We start from the raw sequence: 8,191 nt of genomic DNA on the forward strand, positions 1-8,191 counted from the left end.
CCTTTGGAAACAGAATTCTGGGGGTATGGGATCTGCACAGGACCCAGGGATGGTCCCAGCTCCTTCCCAGGTCCCCACTTCCCCTGGGACTAGCTTGGAGGGAAATGGAGGTAAGGTTGCCTCTCTGGGCATTAAAAATATTTCCATCTTATTTGCATGAATAAGTATGTGTTCAATCTTAGGAGAGAGGATAGAGAAACTTGGGAACAGATCTGGGAAGGAAATAAGGGTCCCCTAGGGCAGTGGAGAGAACCTCAGACTGGAAGTCAAGAGACCTAACCTAAGTCTTAGCCCCGGCTCTGCTCTGGTGCTGATTCACTGCAAGCAAGCATGAGGCACTTACCCTCTCTGGGGCTCAGTTTCCCAATCCATGAAATGGGGAGAAAAAAAATGCCTGTGACAAGGGCACTAGGTAGATGAAATGAGACTCAAGAGACCTAGGAGCAGAGGATAGGATGATGGGGGCAGGAAAGGCCCCCAGGTGGGGGTGGGGGGACTGAGTCAGGAAATGCATAAGGCCTGGGCACACTGGGGCAAGTTGGGGCACATTCATTCTCAGTATTCTGTGACTCCTTCCCCAGGGAAAGGAGGAACCAGTTTTTTGGGGACGGGGGGAAATGGTCCATTACTTGTGTCCACAGGATTATCTGGGAGACACTGGCATTTTGAGAGGACTCCTGGGCTTGTAAATCTTCAGTTCCACACAGAGCTGGGGAGTGGGTGTGGCAGCGTGACTGGGAACTCTTCCCCTACAAGCCCAACACTGGGCTGGCCCAGGCAGGAAGGCGAGGAGGGAACTCTGGCCGGCAGTCACAAGGCCCAAGAGACTGAAAGTATACCAGGCTCCAGGCAGCTCCCTAGGGAGGGGTTATCAACGAGCAATCAGTAAATCAGCCCTCAAAGAAGCTGGGAGGGACGGGGTAGCTTCCGGGCTGGCAAGGGAACAGGGACTGACACCGGAAAAGGATCATGAGTGGGTAGTGTCCAGAAACCAGGCAAAACAGAAGCAGTGTGGTATAGAGCCGGAGCACCAGATACCTGAATTTGACCTCTGGGCTCACCTGCTGACTCTGCCCCTTGATCAAAAACCCTCACGTGGTGCAACCTTTTCTAGGTCACATGATGATGTTATTTGATCCTTATGACTACCTACTGGTAATATTCCTATCTCACAGATTAGGAAAAAAACTCAGGGCAGTTAAAGTAACCCAACTTCACACAACTAGTTAGCCTGGAAGCCAGGACATAACCCCAGTTTTGTGATCCCAAGTCCCACTCCCACATCTTCCTCAAGGTGTCACACAGTCTCCAAGTTACCTCTTACTTACCAGCTGTCTTAGAGACCTTAAGAAGTAAGCCACTTCCCTCCCTGGAGCCTCAGTTTCTTCATCTGTACAACAGGAAGGATAATATTTGCCCTCCCTGCCTCAAAGGGCAGCAGGAAGGATCCCTGAGTATGGGAATGTGTGCTTTGTAAGTTGTGCTGTGCGTTTAAGAGGTTACAAAAGCACTGCCTTTCATTCCAAAATGCAGAAAGCACTGAGTAGGCAGGTGTCTGAGCGGTGGCATTAGCCCAATTCTCCCCACTCAGGTCTAGCTCGGACTTTTATCCTCTCTCCCAGGACAACTCTTTTCTCTGAAATCCTATGGCCTGAGCTGGGTCAAGTAAGTTCCCACAGCTCATTTACGGAGGGTACGTGCTAGAAGGTGGGAGTCTAACCTATGCCACATACGAAGGGACAGTCAGTGCTGCAGAGGCCAAACAGAGGCCTGGCCTGCTTAGGGTCGGGGATCATCTGTGACTTTTACACCAGGTGACTTTTTTTTTTTAAAAGGGCTTTTGTTTAGTAAGTAAGTTAATGTTTGCAAATCTGTATAGTATCAGCCAAATTACAATGACTTATTCTGGCTTCATATTCTGAATTTAATTCAGATCCTGCCTGGTCCCTCACCTTGGCATTCAGGGTTCTTCATAATCTGGTAGGGATTTTGGAGTCAGATAGACCTGGGTTTAAATCCTAGTTCTGCCACTTAATGAGCTCAGTAACAGTACCAATCTTACCAGGTTGTTAGAAGGATTAAGTGCAAGAAATGTATCCAGAGTAGGTACTTTACAAATGTGAGCTTCCAACTCCCTGGTCCAGGGGGACCTCCACTGTCCTTTGCAAACAAGCCAGGCCCATTCTTGCTTCTGAACTTTTCCTCTTGCTCTTCTGTATGCTGCTCCCCTCACCCCTCTCACATCTTCCTGCCTCCAGGCCTAGCTTCAGTCTGACAGCCCCAAAAGCCCATAGCATGGCCACCTCTTTTAACCCTTCTTTGGCTCTGTGTAATTCTCCTCCAATAATCATATATAAGTTTCCTAGCTTGTGGATCCCCCCACCCCAATACTGAAGCTTGAGCTTCTCCTGACTGCCCCCACAGAAAAGCTAAGCACAGTGTACAGCCACTGCCTTCTGATCGGCTTGCTTCTGCCTGCATTACTGAGATCCGGAGAGATACCTCAGAAGCCCAGAACTGGATAACCCCACAGCCAAAAGCTTTGACTGAAATAGGCAAAAGTCTCTCCTCCCACTACCAGCTTGACCAGGCTCCTGCAAGGAGCCCAGTTCATGGGGAGCTAATCCTGCTGAGTGTGATTTCTGGAGCCCAGCCTGCACCCAGTGGGACCTGGTCTTGGGGTGTGGCCCAGGCAGGCCCAGAATGGGGGAGGGAAAGGAAGCAGCAGATTGCCTGATTGCCAGATCTTGGTGGCCGTTAGAGCAGGGGAAGTGTCCCAACTGGGAGTGGGGGAGGGGAGGAAGGGGCTGTAAGAAATGGGAGAGTGTGGGGGCAATGGGAACTTAAAAATAGCCTTCTTACCTGCCTCCCTGGCATGGGGCTCCCCTTCTACAGCCCTTCCTGAAACTCATTCTAACTACAATCCATCTGTGGGCATTCTGTTCCCGAGCTCTGGCCACGCCACCCTGATCCGCCACACGCAGCCTCCACACACTCTTCCCCAAAACCCATCAACAGCAATATTTCCGGTCCCTGTGGGAATCCAGCATTTCTTCCCCATTTCCATCCTCCAACCCCTCCTTACTCCTGTGTGTATCTCTAACCTTGGTCCTCCAGAGCCCAGTACTCTTGCCACTCCCTCCAGGAAAGTTTTCTGTAAATCACCCAAATCCCAAATGACTTATCCCATCCCAGATCTGGCCCCCATTTCTCTCACAGGTACATTCTATCTTACATCACGTGGAGGCTGATCTGAATCTTATCTCTTGTCACTAGACGGGCAGGGTCTAGAGGGCAAGGTCCTAGCTGATCTGTCTCCCTAGGCTGAGCACAGCACACAGGGGCTGTAAGTAAATTACTGAACGAACTCAATCCATCCCCCATGTCTTTGCACATGGGAGTCCTCTTCCCAGAATTCTGCTTCCCTGCCTCAGAGCCTCCCAGTCCTCCAGGGTCCAATTCTGTTCCCCACCTTCTCCAGGACACCACAGCAACCCCCTCTCCTGCCTTACCTTCCCCAGCACTGTCTGCACTATGTATTCACCGCACTGAACTTGATGCCTCATGAGGAGGGAAGTCCGTCCTGCTTACTTCCAGAAGCTCAGCAGAGGGCTGAGCAAAAGCTGCAGACTGACATCACATCTCCTCCCCCATCAATCCAGACTTTGATTCTGGGAACAAGGAAGAGCCTCCATGCCCAGGAGACATAAGACAAGGGTAACCAACTTCCTCCTTCCTCTGTGGAGTGCAACTGAGAGTAATGAACACACAGGCTAGATTGCCCTCTCCTCGGCTGGAAGGGTGAGACGGAGGATGCAGGCATAGCAAGCCCAGAGGTAATGAGGAAGACGGGTAGGAAAAGTCATCCCGATAAGGCTAAGAACTGGTCACATCAGAAGACTCTTTTTTTTTTTTTTTTAAAGATTTTATTTATTTATTCAACAGAGATAGAGACAGCCAGCGAGAAAGGAAACACAAGCAGGGGGAGTGGGAGAGGAAGAAGCAGGCTCACAGTGGAAGAGCCTGATGTGGGGCTCGATCCCAGAACGCTGGGATCACGCCCTGAGCCGAAGGCAGACGCCTAACCGCTGTGCCACCCAGGCGCCCCACATCAGAAGACTCTTGGTCAAGGATGAGGTGAGAGTCAGGGTTAGTATTGGAAATGGCTTCAGAAGCTCTACAAGTCTGTTTGTTTTGAAGGAGAGGTGGAGAGGTGATACAAAAAGGCTCAAAGGGGCTGCAGCTGGCTGCAGCTGGGCCAGGAGGAGGAAGCTGGGGGAAACATGAGGTCAGTGTGGGGCTGGGACCAGGCCAAGGGTTTAGTCTCTCTCATTCTTCCCCCTTCTCCCCATCAGCAGGGACAGAGCCCAAGAGAGCCTAGTTCCCAGCCTTAAAAAAAAAAATGTATACTGAAGAACTCTCCGCTTCTTGCTATTCTCCACCCTTCACCCCTACAGCGGATCCTGTACCACAGCAGGCAGGGTAAGTGGCAGAGAGGTGACTCTACCTGGTAGGGGCTAGGAGGAGGGGAAACAAGACAGTTGTAGCCGGGAAGGCTCTGAGGGGCTGGAACCCTTTCACTAAGTCCCAGTCCCTTTCTTCTCCCACCATCCCAGCACCTTGGGTGCTCCACAAAGGGTGCGCCCCAGGGCCAGGGCAGCTCTGGCAGGGGGAGCTAAGGAGGCTGCCCCTCCCCCACCAGGCAGCACAGAGGAAGGCTCCAACACTTGCTTCCTCCTCTCTTCCTCCTCCCCGCCTAACAGCAGCTCAGCAGTCCCGGGGCCCCATGAAAGGCCTGTGAAGTGGCACTTCCTTTGCCTTTGCTCATTTCACACAACGCTGTACAGAAATGCCATCCTCCCAATCCTGCCTCCCCCACCTGAAAATACCCACAGAGAGACCCAGGGCCGCCCTATCCCTTCAGCCCCGCCCCAGCTCTGAGGGGGTTTCCACAAGGGAAAAACACATCAGGGAGGAAACTCCGGCACCAATTTTCCACTGTCAGTGGGGCAGAGCGGGAGCAGGGCAGAGGGTACTCCCCCATATTGCTGCCCCCTGGCATAATCCCCAGTACTCTAATTCTCTTCTCTCAACCTGTAAGAATCCTTGTGCTTTTGGGGGAAGGAGCCCCATATCCCATCCCTGGACAGATGCTTGGAGACTACTGAGGCTGTCAGCTCAAGGCTGGCGTGAGACAGGAGCGCCCAGAGTGGGGGATACGACTACGAGGAGCTTCTGAGGGGAAGGACAGTTAGAGCTCTCAGTATTCTCTACTGAGAATATTAACGGGCAACTCGTTAATGTTGAAACAGCGGCAAGAGACAAAGTTGACCAGGGTTATACAGATTTGGGAGCAAATCCAGGACAAGGACCTGGGGCTCCTAACCTCCAGCCTGATGTCACTTCCACAAAGGAAAAGGTGAGGACTGCTACACCAGCCTGGGAATGGGCCCATGTTTCTGGCCTCATTTAGGATGACCCAACAATGGTTTTGTTCCTTCAGGAAACGGGCCAAAGGGATCAGGTTGATGCTTGAAACTTTTTTGCTTCCAAGTTCCCTGACTCTCATGTCTAGCCAATACTAGGCTGTCCATGATCTAGAACTGACACTACTGGACAGACAGCCACCCTCGCCTGACCCAACTGAGGAGCTTCTCCTGTAAGCTCTAGCTCCTGGGGAGATGTCCTCCGCCCATGACATGAGGACAAAAGAGGAAGCTAGACCCTAGACAGGAAAACCAATCTGTTCTGAGGAGGTGGCCCAGGCTTTGTCTTTGGTTTCCCTCCTCACAGACCCCTTTCCCGCCTCACCACTAATGGCTCTACACTGTGTATGGAGGGAGGGGTCTTCGTTCTGGGCCCAGGCCCATCACCTGCCCAGCTACCCCCATTCTAATTATCTTCCCAACTGTCTCATTACAGCAACAACTTCTCATATCTTCCTGCTATGACCTCCTAAAAGTTTACCTCAGCCACCTCATCCGACCTAACACATTTGGCCAGAAACAACTCTCCATATCCTAGATTCCCAACCAGGATCTGTGACAATCTCACATTTCTTCCTAAAATAAGTACTAGTTTAGCAGGTGGGGAGTCAGAACTCCTGGATGGTTTTTTAATGAGCCCCGATACTGAAAAAATGCCTTGCACGCACATCCTTCTTTAAGCTAGAATTTTTTTGCAGGTTCTGGATTTTCTCCTGGAGTGGAACGCCCTATATCTCCCAGAATGACAGTAGGAGATACGGGCGGGTAGAAGAAGGGCCAATTCATGGGAGAAGGACAACTATGATAAGGGAAAAGGACAGAATGAGGAACCGGATTAGCTCTTAAATCTAGCTGTGCTTGGGAATCCCACAAAAGTTCCCCTCCACTTCTCTTTTTCTTCTAATGGAGAGAAATGAATACAGTAGACTTGAGGAGGTGAGAGGCGGGATGTCTAGCATGCTTCCCAAAGACTTGAGGAAGGAGCTTTAGAATGGGGACAGGAGCTTATAGAGTAAGGCCAGGCTGAAGTTAAACTTGAGAGATACTCCCGAAACAGAGGGAGTTAGGCTCCTGGATGAGAGGGGGAATATTAATGATGCCTGAAGGCAGAGGGGTCAGCAGGGGGCTTCCTGGTCAGGAAGGCCCTGATGCAGCCCAGGGCACGTGGGTTCCCAGCCTGGGCAGATCCTGTAAGGAAGCAGGGAAGAGGGAGCAGACACCTTTGCCTCACATCCCTCTTCTTTTCCTGAACTGGAACTAAAACAGTTAAAACCTAAGTTAGACCAGCGATATAGTCTTCCCTCCAGAATCCTACCTTTGCCCTCTCCCTTTCCTTCCACCACGCCTAGCTACCTCGTCCCATTCTCCCTAACAGGTGGTGTTGGAACCAGTAAGCACTGGAGTCAGGGGCCTTCAGGCTCACCCCCAGCCTCCAGACCTAGCCTCTTGGTTAAGCATCCAAGGGTCTGGGTGATTTTGATTTCCCACGGCCTCTCTTACCAGTCTTATTCCTGTGTTGCTCTACCCTGACTGCTATAGACTGCTTCCTCCTGCCTAACCACAACCTCACCCACTGCAGGTTCCCTTCATTCGGCTGGCTTCCCCTGCTCTGGGCCCTCTCAAGGCTAAGGGCAGTTATTTTGTCTCCAAGAGATAAAGATATAGACACATGGACAATACCATGCAAATACATATCGAGAGGTTTTCCAGCCCTTTAATCATCTTTATCAATGGGAGGTTGTAGTCTGTCTCTCCGAGGTAGGGAGATCTGAAAAGGCTCTCAAACTCACCAAAGATCTGGAGCCCAAAGCTAGAGATAATGGCTGAAAGGGAAGGAGACCGGGTGGGGGGATCAAGAGGAGTGAGGGAAGGTGGAAGAAGCAAGAGAGTGGATATGTGTTTGGGAGCCAGAAGCTGGGCAGGGAAGGGAGGGGGGGAGGGTGCAGGAAACAGGAGGCAGACAGAGGGGCAGGGCAGGTGACAGGACAGGGCATAAGCATGACTGTGTGTTTAGGTGAAAGACTACAGAGGATGCAAGAAGAGGGTGATGGAGTTTGTGGATAGGGTCTGAGGAAGGAATGGAGGAAGAGAAATGAGAATGTATAGAATTCAGGGACTAACAATGGGGGGGGTAGGAGATGCTTCCAATCATTTCTCAAAGCCAGAGCCCCTGCTGCCTCCCCAGAAGCTCTATTCTCTCTATCTTCTCAAAATAGTACTGCTCTCAGTGATGCATCTTGTCAGGGACCATCAGTACCTCTGAATGAGAGTCATTCCACCTCTAGTCATCGGATGAGACCAGGTCCTCTCCTTCCTCAGTTTACCCTCCAAAGTGCAAGGCCAGACCCAGGTCAGCTAAGCACAGAGATGTTTGCTAACTAAATACCTGTTGCTTCATTCCAGGGATGGAGAGGTTGGGCGTCAGAAAAACAGGCATACAGCGAGCGGGACTGGGGCTGGCGCGGCTCCCCCCTCCCTGCCCTCCCCTGAGTGCACACGACCTTGGACTGCAGCCTGCGAATGTGGGTCCGGATTGGCACCGATCTTCCAGGGAGGGAGCTCTTTCTCTGTAGTCTAGGGCTTCGCAGGCCAGACACCGCCCCCCTCCAACCTCCCAAATGTCACAACTGCCCGAGTGGCCGGAGAGCGCCTTCTCCAGCCCAGAGGGCCCCCTGCCTTCACACACTTCGGAACCCCCCCCAACT

Source organism: Ailuropoda melanoleuca, chromosome 8 (genome assembly GCF_002007445.2).
Source record: "Ailuropoda melanoleuca isolate Jingjing chromosome 8, ASM200744v2, whole genome shotgun sequence".
In the NCBI taxonomy this organism is placed as follows: Eukaryota; Metazoa; Chordata; class Mammalia; order Carnivora; family Ursidae; genus Ailuropoda; species Ailuropoda melanoleuca.